This window comes from Loxodonta africana, chromosome 6 (genome assembly GCF_030014295.1).
Source record: "Loxodonta africana isolate mLoxAfr1 chromosome 6, mLoxAfr1.hap2, whole genome shotgun sequence".
NCBI lineage: Eukaryota > Metazoa > Chordata > Mammalia > Proboscidea > Elephantidae > Loxodonta > Loxodonta africana.
In genome coordinates this window covers 52,526,377-52,546,599 of record NC_087347.1, presented here as the reverse complement: position 1 = coordinate 52,546,599, position 20,223 = coordinate 52,526,377, and the positions used below count along the sequence as shown (strand labels likewise).

Sequence of the window (20,223 nt, the reverse complement as noted above, 5' to 3'; positions counted from 1 at the left end):
CCTGGAAACGCCAGAAGCATTTGACTCTTCAGAATCCTATTCTGTCCAATCTCCTTTTGGAAACACCTCTCATGGATTATATTGAGAAAGTCAGGATGAAGGTAAATTGGGGCCACAGTTGCTCACTATATCAGAAGTTATCACTCTTAATTAGTTCCAAAGAAAATGTTAATAAGAGTTGGTAATGTTTTCTATTTTCAATTTAGAGATAATTAACATTTTTTCATTATCTATTTTATATAAGTAGCTAGTATTTGAATGAGAAAGGACATGTAAAAAAGAAAACACAAACCATATACCTGATTAGAATACATACTGCAGTTAACAAGATGGAACTCTACACAGCAAGAATAAATGATTTCTCTTGTATGCAAATATGTACAAACAATAGACAATAGGATTCTTATCCTATATTATTTCAAGTTACTTTTAAAAATAGAAAGTGCTTTTAAAATATGTATTTACAATTTATGAACAGCCTCCAACCATTACTAACAATAATGAATTATTTTATTCAGGAGAAATATTTTAAGAAAAAACATTTCATTGGTTTATTTCAAAGGAATATGCCGATTTTCTAGCAACAATCGGAAGATATTGGAACAATGGCACCATGAAATAATAATTCAGCTTATTTTTAACTGTGTCGATGTGGTTAAGCACCAGGAGCTGTGTAGAGTTAACACTACGTATCCTGATTTTACATCCTAGAACATGAGCCTGTTAAAACCCTCTCAAAATGACTCTTGTTTTGTAGTAAACAGACTTAATTTAAAGAACCAAACTGAGTGATTCTATCAAGGTTAAAACCTAACCAAAACATTTCTTTACGTATTTAAAACTATAAAACTTTTGATTTTTGCTTGAAATGTGCACTTTCTGCCAATTGTCAAAATACAGTCACAGTTAAGAAATCCCTGCCCCATTTTTTTTTTTTTTTTTTACCTCAGCCTTCAAATGGGTGAGATGAAGACATAGTAAACCAAAACATGCCTTTCTTTTTACAGCACCTTGAAAAAATACAGTGCACTAGCAAAGGCATTAAGAAGGGGAGAAAAGCTTTCAGACTCAACGGTTATAGGGCCCTGCAACGTGTGAGAGCATAAGGGGACACGGTGACAACATTGTCAAGGCTTAATGTTAATGCTTTCTGGGAAGGCATTTGGTTCAATTCATTATCTCAGGGGACAGTTCAGGACCTTCATTAGCTGCCTGGTCTTTCTGCTCTGAAGCCTTAGTTTTCTTATTCTTGGCTTCTTTAGCCTCAAATTTAATCTTGTTTAATTCAAAACCGTGTTGGGGCTTATTCAGGTTTTGTGCTGGTAGAAGACGAGGGAGAGGCCTGTAGGATGATTCCAGTTTGGAAGCTCGACAGGAGTCGTCGCATGAAGCTCTCGCCAGGCACACTCAACCAAAACAGACCGTGGGAGGGTGCTATTGGCACCCCACCAATTTTGGCATCCAGGAAGATGTGCTCACTGTCTGACTAGTACTCATCGATGTGGGGCAATTTCTCCTCAGCAGGTGACGGGGGATCATCTGAAAGGGGCTCATCTGCTTGAGAATGCTGCTCATCTTCCTCCGCCACAGAGGGAGCAAGTTCGTGAGGAGAGGTGACGAACAGAGGCTGCTGGTTTGGCTGATTAGCAGTTAGCTGCTCAGTTGCACCAGCGGCAGGCTCAGAATAACCAGGGAATCCGTCATGGCAGCAGACAGGGTAGAAGGGGAGCCTATTCATCAGACCGTGCAATTCCAGGGCTTTCCCCAGCAGCTGCATTAGTACCACTGTGTCTGGCAGAAGGCGCTGTGCAGTGGGGATTGCTACTTCTTTCTGAAAACCTGTAGGAGACTGTTGCGTCATTCTTAAATGGAGCTGTTGTGGCCGAAGTACTCTTAGGGGACCACGAGAAGCGTGGAGGTAAGTTGGTCTCTTTCACTGGGTGAGGAATGGATGGGATCAGTGAGTAGGTTTTACTGTCGTCTGAACCTTCAAAGATAAAAGGTGGTTCAGTTTCACTTTTTACTGCAGGTTGCAAGGTCTCGGTTTTACACCCTAAAAGCGGCAGGGATGAAGTCTTACTGTTGTTTGTCACCGAGTTATTCTTCTGCTTGATTCAAGGAATGAGTTTCTTCTCCACCACCCTTATTTTATGAGCGAGAACCTCTGTCATCATCGCCGCCCTTTTCTTCCCAGAATGAGGAATAGGCAGAGTAAAACGTGTTCTTTTTTTGCGGCGAGGTGTGAGGACCTCGATGGCCCCAGATTTGATCTTGGCTTCCAATCCTTCTCTTAAGCCAAACTCATCTGTGTCTGAAAGTTTATGAAGAGGTAGCACACGGAGCTGCTCACCTTGAGGAATGGCGCCCAATGAGCGGTTATCTTCTCGTGTTAAAGTGCAAACCACAGTGCTTCCAGTATTCATGTTGTGAATGTCCCTGTGGGGACGGGCACAGAAGTCCAGGTAAACAGTGACTCCAGAGAAAGGACGACCGTCCTTGCTGCCAAGCTGACATTCTCGGGCAACGTTGTCATATTCCACGAAAATACTTCGAGGGGGAGGGCGAGGCTGGCACACAAACGTGGAAAGTGTGTAGTTCTTTTCTGTCTTTTCAATGACCTCTTGCTTTCTTCATGTATGATGCCTGGAGTCTTTTTTTCCCAAAGCTTTCCTGGTGGCGTAGTGGTTGAGAGCTATGGCTGCTAACCAAAAGGTCGGCAGCTCAAATCCACCAGGTGCTCCTTGGAAACTCCTTGGGGCAGTTCTACTCTGTTCTACAGGGTCGCTATGAGTAGGAATCGGCTGGATGGCAACAGGTTTTTTTTTGGTCAGTGCAGCTTGGAATTCTTCCTTCAGCACCCTTGGTTCTTGATTATATGCTGTTTTCTGAAATGGTTGAACATCAACCAATTCTTTTTGGTAGGGTGGCTGTATGTATTTCTTCCATCTTGTTTTGATGCTTTCTGTGTCATTCGATTTTTTGCCCATAGAATCCTTCAATATTGCAACTTGAGGCTTGAAATTTTTTAAAGTTGTTTCAGCTTGAGAAGTACTGAGCATGTTCTTCCTTTTTGGAATCAATGTCGGTTTCCTGATTTCAATATTAAACTGTAGCTATATAGATGATGTCACCGTTGAGGCAAGCTGGATGAAGTATTCACCCAACTCTTTTTCACCAGTTTCTGTGAGTCCATAACTACCTCTAAACAAAAACAATAAAGCTATAATAATTAAAAAACACATAAGTAATATACCTGTTGCAAACAGAAAAATGGTCCCTCAAGAATATCCACACCCTAATCACCAGAATCTGTGAACACGTTACCTTAAATGACAAAAAAAAAAAAAAAAAAAGGACTTTCCAGATTTGATTGAGGTTACGGACCTTGTGATGGGGAGATTATCCTGGACTACCTGGAGAAGCCCAGCCCAATCATATGAGCCTTTAAAAGTGAAGAACTTCCCACAGAGAGATGTGAAGACAGAAGAAGGGTCAAAAGATGCAACATTACTGACTTTGAAGGTGGAGGATGGAGACCATGAGCCAAGAAACACTAGTGACAACTAGAAGCTGAAAAGGCAAGGGAACCAATATTTTTTTTTATCCTGAAAATGTTCTGCCCTGTTAGACCTGTGTCAGATTTCTGTCCTGTAGAACTATAAAGTACTAAATTGCGTTGTTTTATTTATTGACCTGATACATTATTCCTCAGAAGCCTGTGGTAATTCTGCCCTTTTGAGGTTGCTATATTATTACATTAGTCTGGTCACTGCTCATGAGAGCTGTGGTAGGCAGTCTCTAAAATGGCTGCCACAAATTCCTATATATGGTATTTATAACCTTGTGTAATCACCTTCTTTTGAGCCTTAGGTAAATTTAATGAACCATTTCTAATAAATAGAATATTGTAAAAGTGATGGAATGTCATGTCCATGATTAAGTTACAAAAAAACTGTGACTTCCATCTTGCTTTCCATGTCTTGTTCTGTGAGAAGCCAGCTGGCATGTTGGTAGTAATTCTATGGAAAGAACCATGTGGCAAGAAGTGAATGTCTCCAGTCAATATCCAGCAAGGTCTTGTGGTTTGTCTATAGCCAAGTAAGACACCTTAGAAGAGGATTCACACCTAGTGAAGCTTTGAGATGACTGCAGCCCCACCTAAAAACTTGATTGCAGCATTCTTAGATACCATGAGCCAAATGACTCCATAAACAATGTTTGGATTCCCAATTCACAGAAACTGTGAGATAATAAATGTTTATTGTTTTAAGTACTAAGTTTCGAGGTAGTTTGTTACACAGTTATAGATACCTATTACAGTGGTATTACAGGCTCTCTAGGTTTTCAGAAGAGTTCTATTATCTTCTTTAATCCTATTTTTCCTTGAGAAATAAGATCAGTTAGCTATAACAGTAACTTATTTTTTGGCCTGTTGCTTATTGGAACAAGGAACTAATGGCCAGAAGGAAGTCATAACTCTGAGTTCAATGGAACAATCTCTGTGTCTCCTGAAGGAAACATTTCCATATTGGATATCAAGAATTAAAACTAAAAATTCTCAAAGCTTTCTTAATTTCTATCTTCTCTTTCTTTTTTCATTTCACTAGCTATTACCTTTTTAAGTGCAATGGGTGTGGATCATACTCCACAAATTCAGGTGTATAATAAATATAATTTTAATTTCTTTTCCTAGGCTTCACTCCAATGGAGTAGTAGAAACTTAACACTGGTTAATTTGGTGCCTCCAATCCTTCCCAGAGCTTATTTATAAATTTAGTGCATTTACTTGGTGTCAAAATATTGGACAGAAGGGGCGTCTCATTCCCTAGGCACCTTTTTGCATAGATATCACTTAAAGTATCCTTGGCCATTTTATCCTTAGATATTGGCTCCTGTAGGATGCTATGATCCTCCTTCTGATTCTCCTGACTGCATGAGATGCTGAGCCTTGCTGCCATGCTATTTTCTTGTGCTGTCAGTACTTATGCATGGTGGTGCAGTGGTTAAGAGCTCAGGCTGCTAACTAGAAGGTCAGCAGTACAAATCCACCAGCAGCTCCTTGGAAACCCTATGGGGCAGTTCTATCTGTCCTGAAGGATTATTATGAGTTGGAACCAACTCTATGACAATGGATTTTTTTGTCAGTCCTTTTATCATGTATTCTGACTCTGGACCCTGATCAGCTAATAAAACTTATGGCCGCATTGCTCTAAGATGTAAGCCCTATTGTCTCTCCTGCACCCATCCAAGATGAAGCAGCAGATTATTCCTTATATGGAGGAAATCTGCCTTTTGTTTCTTAATGTTGTTCCTCAGAGCAATTCTGTAGCTGATGCTGTTAGTCTCAGAAAAATTTAACATAATCTTCAAACACACACACACACACACACACACACACACATAGTTGCCATTCAGTGGATTCCGACTCATAGTGATCCCATGTATTGCAGAGTAGAACTGCTCTCCATAGAGGTTTGAAGGTTTTGACCTTTCAGAAGCAGATCTCTTGGCCTTTGTTCTGAGGCAACATTGGGTGGGTTCAAACCACCAACCTTTCTGATTGTTGTCATGCTAACCATTTGTGCCATGTAGGGACTCCATACTCTTCATTAATACACTTAAACTCCCGGAAACCAAAGTAAAGCATTCTATGTTTTAATGCATAATTCTTTGAAAATAAGTAAAACGTATTATCTTTTTTAGTGATTGTGTGAGTGTGTGTCTGTGTGTGTGTGTGTGAGACAGAGAGTCTATTTCTATGTATGTTAGAGTAGATATAAGGAAGTACGCAAAATGAGAAATACTAACTAGATGTAAAGTCAAAAACAATATCCTACCAAATTATAATTTTTTTTTTGCTCAGATGTTCTTTTATTAAATGTCAAAAGAGAAATTTACTTCTTTTTTTATTATTTGATCTGATATATACTTTTCACCTCTTTTAGAAACTGAGTGTAAAGTAGATGTTAGATAAGTGTTTGCTGCTTTCACTGGAAATGCTCAAGGCTCGGAGTTGTCATGCAGAAATATATCACTGTTTCATAAGCTGCTTTTTATAAATGGCTTCAAGATATAGGTTATGATCCTGGATCTGAGTTATAAATGAATTGTTCAAAAAATTTAGCAAATTGGTATGTTTAAGGTCACACTTTGTACAGGACAATTGTGAACTCAGACCTTTTAGGAATGAAGGTTTGGGTCAACTCACCAAGTAAAGACCTTTAAAAAAACTGAAATTCTGTCTGAAGGACCTTCCTTCTGGTCAGATGAAGAAAGGCCAGTAATATGGTCCTCTTATAAGGGCCTGAGAACAATAACAGAAAATAGGCCTACAGAAATTTTGCATATACTCTCTTTGCTTTTTATGTGTATGTATACATATTTGTGGAGCCCTGGTGGCACAGTGGTTAAGAGCTTGACTGCTAACCAAAAGGTTGGCAGTTTGAATCCACCAGCTACTCCTTGGAAACCCTATGGGGCAGTTCTACTCTGTCCTATAGGGTTGGTATGAGTCAGAATTGACTCAATGGCAACAGATTTTTTTTTTAATCCACATTTATGTATCTGAAATATTTCCTTTTTCTCTCTCTCTCTCCCATCATGATGTTATATTCAAAATGTAGCTTAATTTTATAATTTAGGACTTAGATAACAAAGTATTCAGTGGGATTGTGGGCAGAACTTGAGGAATGACTAATATAGGCACTTATTGATTAAATGACCATACTTATTCAATCTGTATGCTGAGCAAATAATCTGAGAAGCTAAAATATATCAAGAAGAATGTGGCATCAGAAATGGTGGAAGACTCATTAACAACCTGTGATATGCAGATAACATAATGTTGCTGAAAATAAAGAGGACTTGAAGCACTTACTGATGAAGATCAAAGATCACAGCCTTCAGTATGCATTACACCTCAACATAAAGAAAAATAAAAACCCTCACGACTGGACCAATAAGCAACATTATAATACTGGAGAAAAGATTGACATTGTCAAAGATTTCATTTTACTTTGATCCACAATCAACGCCCATGGAAGAAGCAGTCAAGGAATCAAATGATGCATTGCATTGGGCAAATCTGCTGCAAAAGACCTCTTTAAAGTGTTAAAAAGCAAAGATATCACTTAGAGGATCAAGGTGCTCCTGACCCAAGACACGATATTTTCAATTTCCCCATATGTGTGGGAAAGCAGGTCAATGAATAAGAAGCACCAAAGAAGAACTTATGCCTTTGAATTATGGTGTTGTCAAAGAATATCGAATATACCATGGACTGCCAGAAGGACAAACAAGTGTGTCTTGGAAGAAATACAGCCAGAATGCTCCTTGGAAGTGAAGACGGTGAGACTTGGTCTCACATACTATGGACGTGTTATCAGGAGAGACCAGCCTCTGGAGTAAGACATCATGCTTGGTAAAGCAGACAGTGGAAAATTGGAAGACCCTCGATGAGATACATTGACACATTGGCTGTAACAATGGGCTCAAACATAGCAATGATTGTGACTATAGCACAGGAACTGGCGGTGTTTCGTTGTGTTGTACATAGGGTTGCTGTGAGTTGGAACTGACTAGAGGTCATCTAACAACAATAACATTGATTAAATGACTGTTGCAATAGTGTGTCTCCTCATTTTGGAAACATTTTATAATTCTTGCACTTGTACCAAGGATAGCTGCTTTTAGTTAGGTGGAAACAGAGTAGCTGTGTTTTTTCATGGAGGTTATAATGTGTGTAAAAATGCTGCATATGCAAGTTGAGTCACCAAAAAGGTGGACTGGTCTCAGTACTCAATGTATCCTTCTTTGTCCTCTTCTATCACACAGGAGTTACCCACCCATACCCACTGCCATCGAGTCGATTCTGACTCATAGAGACCCTATAGGACAGAGTAGAACTGCCCTGTAGAGTTTCCAAGGAGCGCCTGGCGGATTCAAACTGCCAACCTTTTGGTTAGCAGCCATAGCGCTTAACCACTAGCCACCAGGTTTTCCAATACGGGAGTTGGACTCTGTAAATATTTTTTTTTCTTTGCCACCTGGCTCAGTATTAGGCTTTGTCAATAGAGGGAGCTGAGGACACCAAACCACCAAAGCAGCGTATGATTCTGGTATGCTTTATTTGCTCCCACGCGGCTGCCAGTGAATGCGTGTGTAGAAGGCCCAGTGGTTTTCACTCTCAAGGGAGTCTCCACTGCAGCCTGGCAGTTGCTGTCCGTGGACCAGCACCTACACACTAGCACTTTCAAGTGAACTTTGCTGGTAAGCAGTTTCTTCGGAGTAGCCTGACCCATGTGCAACTTTCTCAACCATACTGTGGCTGCTCCCATAGGTTAGCTCCAGCCTGCATCCTGCGGCAAGTTTCTTTGCAGTCAGTATGCCATCTGTGGTAGCCACACCCCCTCCAAGGAGGTCTGAATCTCAGCTTTGGGGCATCTTGGGCCATCCTAAGCGAATGATTCCTTCTTTTTTCGCTCTCACTCATGCTTAGAAATAGAAATTACTTCTTGTATTTGCTTTTCTGTGTTCCTTAAAAGCCCTCTTCCCCTCTTTAGTAGCTAACCAGTTTTTTGTGTTGTTGTTGTTAGTTAACTGTGCAGTTGGCTTCTATGCATGGCAACCTTATCTATAATAGAGTGAATTGTTGCTTGGTCCTGTGCAAGCAATAATTGCTGCTATGTTTGAGTCCATTGTGGCTATTAACCACCTTTAAAAAAAAAAGAAAAACCAAACCCATTGTCATTGAGTTGATTCTGACTCCTAGCAACCCTACGGTACAGAGTAAAACTGCCCAATAGGGTTTCCAAGGAGCGGCTGTTGAATTCGAACTGCCAACATTTTAGTTAATAATTCTTTGCAAGAAATTTTCCTCTTTGAAAACTGAGAAGGTTTTGCTCTACCGACTAGACACTGACTGACACACCTCCGCTCTATAAAGCCTGCTGAAAACTGTGCACTCACCCTGAATTAGAATGAGCATATTTTAGCACTTCAATAATAATAACATAACAACTAATAAAATCTATAGTACAGACATCAAATATCCTATAGAATCAAATACTGATATTACATTTTATGTATAATTTTTTTAATAAATGTATGTAGCATATAGATGCTGAATTTTATCTGTGATTCTTCTCTTTATCAAAACTGTGGAACTGATTATTATTCAGTAACAAGTCTATGTTTTATAAAACCATTATACATACGAAAGAACATGTTGACCTTTATTTCAGTTCATCTGTTTATGTTTACTTGCATTTTTTTTTTTTTTCCTGTTTCTGGTTAGCGTATGCTAAAGTGATGTGAATGGAGAAATACTCAAAAATTTGACTTAGGATTCATTACATATTTGCTAATATGGGCAAAGGATATATGTCTTCAGGGTCACACAAAAGCAAAATTGTATAATAAAGTTTATGCATTCACCATGCTTTCTAATTAAGATTGAGATTAGAATGGGGAGGTATTCTTTATGTTTTCTGCACAAATACTTCTCTTTTGAGGTTTTGTAGGAATTAGGACCAGTCACTATGAGCTGAAACCAACTCGATGGCAGTGGGGTTGGTTTTCTGGCTTGGCTTTCTCTTGGTGGAGCCGTAGCATTGGATTTTTTATATGGCCGTGAAGCTTCCCGTACTGGCATTACTCTATTGAGTTTTGTATATCAATATTTTTTTCATTGTGATAAGTGATCATGTCACTTCTACCTTATTCATGTACTGCTTTGCAATCAAAATATGTGGCTGGGCCATGGTAGTGACTGACCACCTTGAAATAGATTCTGTTTCAAAAAGCTGTAATATGGGCTGATGGAACAGTTTCACCAAGGTGTTCTGAAAATCGCCTGTGGTTTTAGCTTCGCGTTGTATTGACTTTTGATTTCTACGGCTCCTCTGGATATCTTCGATAAGTAGGTTAATCCTGGAGAATAAAGAAGATTACTGGGAAAACAGCTAGATTCCAGCTTGACTTTTTTCAGTGTCTTCAGTTAAATATACAATGCCATTTCAGAGCCCTTGAGATTCATCTACAGAAACATATCTCACTGGAGAGTGGTACTCTTGTCCTCTCCCCGGGGGCAGAGGGGACATGCTCAAGATGCCAAAGTTCTGCAAAATGCCTTAAATAAACTCTTGGAAACTCAAAACCAATAAACTCACCCGAATCTAGGAATCTGGCAATCTCTGTGATGAAATTAATATAGCATGGAACACTCTAGATAGAAGCCTGTGCAACTTTTAGTAATATGACCTGCCTTATAACAACAGATGTTTAAAACAACCAATATAAATATATTGTGATTTAGTAAAGATGCGAGATGGAAATTCTAGCCATATTCTCTCATCATTATACTGTTATGAGAATTATATTAGTATCTGTATTCCTCTTTTGATAATATAGAACATAGAGTACTGAAATTCTTCCAAATAAAGTATTTGAACAAATGGTTTTAACACTCACATGGGAATGAAATTATTCATTAACATTGTATGTCAAATGTAAGGTGATATTCTAAGTTGAGATTTTTGCACAACCTATACTAACTGTATAATTGTACTATTATTCTTTACCATCATTTTCTCCTTTGTGTTCTAAATTAATTTAAAAATATTTGTCAATTATACAGTCATCATGACAGGAGGGAAAAGAAAACTCTCAAGAGCATTTTTAATGAGAATGATTTGATTAAATAAGAAATACTACAAAGAGGATAATGAATCAAGCCTAAATAGAAAAATGGAGCAACTCTTCTGGGATTCATATATAAGTATTTATAAATATGTTATTGTACATTTTGTAAGATAGAAAAGAAATTAAAATAACACTTCAATAGATTTGTAACAAGAACATGTTGCAATAAAAGTTTGATATTTGTGTGTGCATACTTAATATGGATTCACACTTAACTTTTTCAACCTACTAACGTATTTGGTCAGCAATGCATTTCATTTCCCTATAAAATAACATATCCATTTTTCTTTTAGTGTTTATACTTTCCAGTGTTTATTTAAAACATATATATAACAAGGCTTGACTTTCTAATTATGCATACATTGGTATCTAATTTGTTCTTATCTCAAGTGGAATGGAGTATTCTCAATTCGCTCAATATTCAAAGCAAGCCTAACCCATTAATGTACTAAATAGGATTTCATCTATGTTTAATTTCAGAATAATCAAAGTCTGTTACACATTCTTTCTTGGAAAACTATGTGATAAATGTGTTTTTATCTTGACTGCAAACTAGCACGATCAATTGGAATTGAATAATTTTGTAATAAGAAAAAAACAGGTATTCACCCAAATTTTTGTCCACTAGTTGTTGACTCGGAAACCCTGGTGGTATAGTGGTTAAGTGCTATGGCTGCTAACCAAGAGGTCAGCAGTTCAAATCCTCCAGGTGCTCTTTGGAAACTCTATGGGGCAGTTCTACTCTGTCCTATAGGGTCACTATAGGGCCTCTATGAGTCTGAATTGACATGATGGCAGTGGGTTTGTTTTTTTTTTTTTTGGTTTAGTTGTTGACTCTTCTGCCTAGTCATTGCAACTCAACCTCTTGCCCAATATTCTCCATTGTGATTTCTCATCTGGGTTTGTGTACACCAACTGGAGTGATATATTGCCTTTGATTTCCACCAATCCCAACTAATTTTGTTGGTGGTAACTTAACTAATCTTTTTTTGTATTACAGGTATTCTTACCTTTTTCCAGAGAACAACTCTTTTGAAACATTGTGTATATGGGCAGTTTGGATAGCTAAGGTGAGTGAGATAATTTCACTGAATTTTGAGTAGTATAGAAACCCATGCAAACTTTCAGAATTTTGAATATTTGAATAAATATACATCTAGAAGGATATATGTTTGAAGACATAAATCTACCTTTTAATTACTTTTCAGTATCCTGATAAATATTTAATGCTTTAGGAAAATTAATATTATTTATTATGCTTCTTGCCATAAGAGGTCTTACCTTAAAATGAGTAAAAATCAGCATATCATTTCCTTCTAAATGCTTGGAAAATGTCAGCACCACTGGAAGAACCAAATCAAACAGGCATAACAAAATATTAAATGTTAAAGACAGTTCTACATGATTATTTGAAATGGAAATGACACATTTCAATGCAAATTCTTACATAATTATGGAGGAAGTTGTACTTACTTGCAGCAACTTTAATTATTTTTCTTTAATGAGGAACTGCAATTATAACCCTTGATATACTCACATAAAATAAACTTAGATAACTGACATTCTATCAACACAAAATACCTATTAACAAACTCTGAAATGAATTTTTGGTAAATTATAATTGAGAATCACGATAATGTTGGGAAACAATACAATCTTAAAAATACCTTCTGGTGTATGTAATTTAAACATAATATTTTGATTATACAACTTTAATATTTAATACTACTACCCATGGCTGTCGAGTCTATTTTGGCTCATAGTGACCCTGTAGGACAGAGTTGAACCGCCCCATAGGGTTTCCAAGGTGCACCTGGTAGATTCGTACTGCTGACCTTTTGGTTAGCAGCATTATGGAAACCCTGGTGGCATAGTGGTTAAGTGGTTAAGTGCTACAGCTGCTATCCAAAAGGTCAACAGTGTGAATCCACCAGGTACTCCTTGGAAACTCTGTCATATAAGGTCGCTATGAGTGAGAATTGACTTGACAGCAGTGGGTTTAAGGATATAATATTTTTGCATATTTTTTTAAATGAAACTACCCATCTTGCTTGTATGATTAACCAGAAGGCTTTATATTCTAGCCATGCTAGATAAAATAGAACATTTAATTAATGTTTAATGAAAGTTTTTGTTTGTTTTTAAGTACATGAGAAGAAAAGCAATATATGTGTAATAAAGTTATGGGTAGTATTGAAAGTGGGGGTACAGGGTTTGACATGCTGTTTCCACCTATGTCACTTCCATTCTTGGGATCTTGATCAATGGATGTACCAAAGATAGAAACTAGTTTCCCAGATCCCAGAGCCCAGCACAGATCTCAATACGTAAGAGGGTTAAATTCATAATGTCACCCTTTCGAAAATGAGATATTGCACATAAAAACAAATCCAAGTTTCTAACCTATAAACCATTTCCTGGAATTGAGTAGCAGCTGCCATGATTAGGCCTGCCTTATACTTTTTTGTTCACCATATTCCTTTTCAAACCACTTGGACCTTCCCTCCACAGATCCTACAAAGATTTGAATTTTTGAATCCTAATTTAGCCTCTTCAAATTTTGGGGTTTTCCTTTGAAAAATTAGGATATTGATTTAGAAAAAAAATGATTCAAAGATAAAATAAGGTGAAATTTTTCTTCTGCAAGAAGTGAAAACTCTCAAAACATTTTTTCTAGGCTACCATTAGCTCAAGAGGAAAGGTTGAAGTAGCACACAATGCCACATATACACAAATCATATATATTCATGTATGTGTATTATGTATGTATTGTAGTACTAACATGATTGACATCCTACTAAAAAAAAAATCCCATTTTATAAAATTGGATTCAAAGTTATGTGAAAAATAGATTTGGAACAGCTATCATAACATAACTCACTGGTTTACAAGAGTGCTAAGGTAAACAATAGTTGGTAGCTGAAGAGATAATGTATTAGCCCATCCTGGTAGACAGCTCATAGGGTTTCCAAGGAGCAGCTGGTGGATTTGAAATGCCAACCTTTCGGTTAGCATCTGTAGCTCTTAACCACTGTGCCATCAGGGCTCCTACTGAAATACAGACTCATAAAATTTTGAGCAAAATAAGATAGTTGTTTTAAGCCTTTTAGTTTTGAGATACTTTGAAATGCAGCAACATTAACCAGAACACTCCCTCATGCCTTGCCAACATTCTTGATGTACCAGATGGCTTTCGAAGAAAGGCCTCTGTGTTTAGATCCTGAATTAAAAAATAAATAAAAATTAAGTTTTAAATATTACTATCATAAAATAATACAATTATGTATCTATACTTTAATTGTATGATTAGCCTGAGCATTACTTAGCACCACATTAAACTGGGACTACATTTCTTACACTGACTGACCACTGACTTTGAAGTTTATGACCCTACGTACTTGACCTTCTCAAAGATTAATTTCCTTCATTTATATGTTTGCCTTTTGTAAGGACAACTTATAAATCACCATGAGTCTAAGTACAAGGAATTATTCTAATACTCTGAAAGTAACCATTTACACAATTGTTCAAAAGCTCCTCTTTGCAACAGTAAATATTTGATAAGTTGAATCTGTTCTTGCCAAAAAGTCACAACAAAAGGTGAAATGTTCATGATAAAGCAGTTCATCACTCTAAGTATATATAAGCAAACTGTATTTTGTAAAACTCTTTCTAGAGTGAATTGTAGGTTTATATTTTATTAACTCTGCTTTAGTCTATAATGCCGCTCAAAATTTACTTTTTCAACTAACAGACATGTATTTTGCTAAGTGGTATTCCTGCCAAAAATGTATAAACTGAATTTAATTATGAGGAAACAACAAACAAACCAAAATTGAGAAACATGCTGCAAAATAACTGGCCTATGTACTTTTAAATATCAAGGCCAAGGAAGACTAGAAAGGATGAGGCACTGATCCAGATTAAAAGGAACTAAAGAGACATGACATCCAAATTCGATATATTTCTTGGATTTCAATTTGGCCAGGGGGAAAAATAATTATAAATGGCATAATTAGGTAATTGATTAAGTTTGAATATGAATTATAAGCTACAAAGTATTATTCTATCAATTATAAATTTTCAGATTTTGTTACCTCTAGGTTAAGAGCACGGCTTACATCACAAGTGTTTAAATATAAAGGGACATACAGTCTCAAATTTACTCTAAAAATGTTTTCAAAATATATAGAGAAAAATAAAAACATGCAGCAAAATGTAAGCAATTGTTGAATCTAGATAAAAAGCATATTAGGATATTTTCTACTGTTCTTATAACTATTCTGAAAATATGAAATTGTATCAAAATAATGAAATAAAAACAAATTTTATGACAACATAATAATTTTTCATTGTGTTTTTACACATGTACAGGAAATCTATGTGTAGATATAGAAGTATAAGCTATAAAAGTGTAAAATCAAAAGTATCTAGAATCACATCATGCACCCTTTGATTTATAGTTAAAATGTTTTGAGTTTGGTAGCATACAATAAACTACAGAGATCAGCAGTTTAATTGTGTAGATGACAAAGGGTCCATCTGTCAATTGATCTATCTATCTAGATATAGATATATATTTTTATTGAGACACAGTGTATATAGAGTACATAATCTTTAAGTGTGCATCTTGATGAATTTTTTACATGTATACATCTATGTTCTTAGCAGTCAGATTAAGATACAGAATATTTCCAGTACCACACAAGGTTTTCTTTTTCCTCACGTTAGTCACTTTCACCCTGATGATGGTAGTCTCTATCATCACAGAATAGTATTGCCTCAAAATAAGACTGCATTGTAGATGGTATCACTGAAAGGCAAGAAACTTTTGCTGAAGTGCAGCAAACCTGGGCGGGCAAAAACAGAAACCCTTCACAGACAAGCTAGAAAACTGCCTGCTGGAATACCAGTGAAACTCATTATGGAATATGTATCACTGGATGTCTTCCACATTTCTACACCACTGGTATGGAAGCCACCTGCTGGCAGCATGGCTATAGGAACAAAACCACAACAATAATAACAGCAATGACAAGAGGGAGCACCTGAACCAGGAAGAGCCTCCTTCCTTTCGCAGTGTCCCTCCATCGCACCTCCTGGCAAAGTCTATCATTGTACCAGCTGACAAAGAAGACGTATTCATGGAATCCACCACAGAAATTACAGATCAAGGCAACAAAGAGTGAATTTGAACTTAAAGTCAGTAAGTTGACAACTGGTTCATGTCATGTATAACAAATAGCCAGTGGATTATCTCAAACTTCACCACAGTGGATCCAGGATTGCAGAGAACCAGAAGAGATGGTATGCCACAATTCTCAGGCATTTTCGGAGCCTCTACTTATGTTACATTTGCCATCATCAACTCCTCATACTGGCCAAAGTAATTCACAGGGCCAACCCAGAGTCACTGCTTTTGGGGACCACGTAATGCCATGGATACATCAAAGTGTGAAGTCATTACTGCAGCTATCACGTAATTCTACAGTTGATGAACATTTGAGTTACTTTCAGAATTTTTTTCAGTTGTGAATAAAGTTTTTATGAAAATTCTCATACAAGTTTTTAGTAGGCATAAGTGTTCATTTTAATGGGTAAGTGTTCATTTACATGTACAGTCATCCCTTGGTTCCCACGGGGGGTCAGTTACAGGATCCCTGTGAATACTGAAATCTGAGGATACTCAAGTCACTTATATAAAATGGTGTAGTATTTGCATATAACCTATGCAAATCCTCTTATATACTTTAAATTATCTCTAGATTACTTAAAATATCTAATACAAGGTAAAGTCTATGTAAATAGTTGTTATACTGTATTGTTTAGGGGATAATGACAAGAAAAAAAGTCTGTACATGTTCAGTACAGACATAACCATCCTAGCCCTAACTGCATAGTGTACGTAATCAACAACATTAATATTTTTTGTTCTTTTTTTTAAATACTTCAATCTGCTCTTGTTTGGGTCTGTGGATATGGAACTTGTGGATATGGAGGGCTGACTGTATGCCCAGGAGTGAAATTGCTGAGTCATTGAATATGTAGGCATTTAGCAATAACAGATAATGCTCAAAAGATTTCTAAGTAGTTGTGATCAACTTAGCTTCCCACTGGCAGTAATGAGGTTGCTCCACATTCTAACACTTGTTTTGTCAGGTGTTTTTATTTTAGTCATTCTGGTGTGAGTGTAGCTGTATCATATTATGAGATGGATTTGTATTTCCATGATGACAAGAGATTTTGAGCACCTTTTCATTAGGTCATTTGGGCATACTCTTCCGATAAGTGCTTGCGAAAAGCGGTAGACAAGTCTGTTGGCTATTTTTTATACTGGATTGTCTGCCTTTTTTTGTTTCAGGGAATTCATTATATATTCTGGAAACAAAAACACACACACATATTTTCACTTTTTATATGTATCTTGTGATAAGTAGAAGTTTTTTTTCTTTTTTTTAATTGTACTTTAGATGAAGGTTTACGGAACAAACTAACTTCTCATTCAACATTTTGTACACAAATTGTTTTATGACATTGGTTAACAACCTCACGACTTGTCAACACTCTGCCTTCTCGACCTTGGGCTCCCTATTACCAACTTTCCTGTCGCCTTCTGCTTTCTAGTCCTTGCCCCTGGGCTGGTGTGCCTCTTTAGAAGTTCTTATTTTTAGTGAAGTTCTACATACCACTCTTTTGTTTTATGGCTAGTGCTTTGTGTGTGCTTTTAAAGAAATACTTGTTTATTACCTTTAATTCACAGAGATAACATACAATCTTTTTTTTTTTTTTTTCTTATTGGAGTTTTCTTGCTTTATTTTTAACAGTTATTTCTATGATACATCTTTTTTACATGGTATATGGTGAAAAATTGGGGCAAGATTATTTTTATATGACTATTTAATTAACATAGCATCATGTATTGAAAGAGAATGCTTCATTCTAACATAATTTTACATGACTAGATTTGCCAATCAATTGATCTTGTGAATACTATTCACAGAAAAAACTCTGCTTCTTCCATAATGCTAGTTTATCTCTTAAAAAAAAAAAAAAAAAGACAACGGAGAGATAAATTACCTTCCTTATGGTTAAAGTCTGTGCCGTGCATTTTTATTTCATCCTATGCATCTGCATAGTCAAGGCTTATATTGAATTCCAAATAACTGTTTTAAGGTGACTACTTCAATGGCAATGCTTTGGTTTTTTGGTTACTATAAGCTATGAGAGAAGGAACTTTCAATGTGAACTACCAGAACCATTTTGCCAATGATGCATGAGTCTACAACCAGTATTTGACTTCACAAAATTATGTTACGTCTCCCTCATGCGTGCAGTATGACTAACCCTGAAAATCGTCCACACTGTGATCAATCTCCTTCTTAAGATTCATTAAACTTTTAGTCTAAGTCGAATATTATTTTTGATACTATTGTTTTTAAAAATTACAGACTTTTTCTCTTAGTACTTTTACACTCTAGTTTTGAATAAAATAAAACTGAAGTTTTTTGGAATAATGTAAAATCGGTATTATACAGTGAAAATTCATCTGATGTCTGCTTTAGGACTTCAGGGCTGAAAGATAGCAGGCAGCTGGCAATCACTGGGGCATTTTCAAAAAAAAAAAATCAGTGCTGCACTTATATTTCATTTTTTAAGAGAATTTACATATTAGCCATCTTATCTTGCCATTTTTTAGGTAAAATCTTGATTAGTCACAGTAGAGTTTTCTATAGTGTTGCTATTTGAATCCTTGGGTCCATTGCAAGAACTATGCCTAGGGTCTAACAACACTCAACTGATAATTGAACAATTGTATCTTCTTCCAAACTCACACCAAAAGTGACAACTAAACACAATAAAACACATTTTGGAAATTAGTTAAAGCTTGGTATCTTGGATCCATTTGTAATTACAGTGTAAGTCACATTTTATGGTACAAAGTTCATATGATCCATTAGATACCACAATCCCTCTTAGTCACAATTGAATATAATGGTAAATATTACCATTATGGCACCATACCTGTCTTGTTCTAAAGTTTCCTGCCAAAATTCTGCAAACACACCTGGTACCTTAGTTAATACTTATTGAATGAATGGATGAGATGAATGATTGCCGAAATTATTTTCATTGTTACAGAAGATCACTGAATTTGATCACTGTGATTGACTCTTTTAATTCAAGCTATTTTTAAAAGACAGAACATTACTTTTACTTAAAATCCAGGATGTTTGTTCCACTTGATTAGCAGACAAATTTAAATATTTCTTGCTTAAAATTTTAACTGGAACCTTTAGAACAAGAATGGAGAATAAATAGATATTCGCTATTACTTAACATTTTGGGCTTATAAGGCCAATACTCAGAATTCCATTTATTTTCTCATTTTCTTATATATCCTGTAATTTGGGTAGGATGCCTACAAGTAAGTAACAAATACTTAGTAAAAGTCTCATGGTTTGAATTGCCAGATTCGCCATATGCATGGCTAATTAAACCAAAGAGAAATTTGTAACATTCTATATAGTTTTGTTGTTGTCCTTTATAATATAATGAATTTATTAAATAGTAAAACTAAATGCTGTAAACTAATTACCATCCAAAAATAACAAGATTCTAGACACAACTATGGAAACCCTGGTGGCATAGTGGTTAAGAGCTATGGCTGCTAACCAAAGGGTCAACAGTTCAAATCCAGCAGGCACTCCTTGGAAACTGTATGGGGCAGTTCTAAGATTAAAACATATATGTTTAATGTTTTATCAATAAAACTTTACTCAAATGTTTTGGTATGTTTTCACTTTATAAGAACCAGATGATGTTTCCATGCATCTTTCTAGAGCAATTGTAAAGGCCATCGCTACTATATTGGCCTTTGTTAGTGTCAGTGTCTGATAAGGGCTAACTTTTCTCCATTTTATTGCCAATTTGTGATAACCAAGAACACAAAACAATGCTAACACTAAAAATTGTAACCTAGCATATCCGGAAGAAGGGACTAGATTTTAAATTCACCACTTTTGAAACATTTCTTGTCACTATCATATTTTTCTCCTGGTTTTACTTGGACTTGAGAATAATATTTTTATCTAAGTTATCTGAAATGATTTTAACCTTGTATCTATCTGAAATCAACAAGATAGCCACATGTTTTAGCTAAAATATGAAACAAAACGAGATAAAAATCTGGCAGGGATTTTTTACATTAGTCTGCCCAAATTTGTCTTCTGTGGACATATTGCTTATGTTGTTAGAAAAGGAATAAATTATTTGTGGTTTCTTGACTTTATGAATTTTCATAAAATTCTTGTTTCTTATTGAGTCAACTGGCTTCCTCTCACCTTATATCAAGCAGTAAAACACAAAGAAATAAACACACAATGAATAAAGTTTAAGCATCCCCGGGCCTATTTATGAATGCTTTCTTGCAATAATGATGTAAGCAGCACCTTAGTATTTGGACATCATTTCATGACGGCAATAATAGTGGTCATCGGCATGTTTTAATATTTATAAACTTCA

General features: G+C 36.2%; 1 pseudogene; it reads right to left on the bottom strand.

Annotated features, from left to right (window-relative positions):
• Window positions 1-1,068: 1,068 nt before the first annotated feature.
• The window catches only part of LOC104845492 (methylcytosine dioxygenase TET1-like), a 71,819-nt pseudogene continuing 52,664 nt past the window's right edge, over window positions 1,069-20,223 (bottom strand).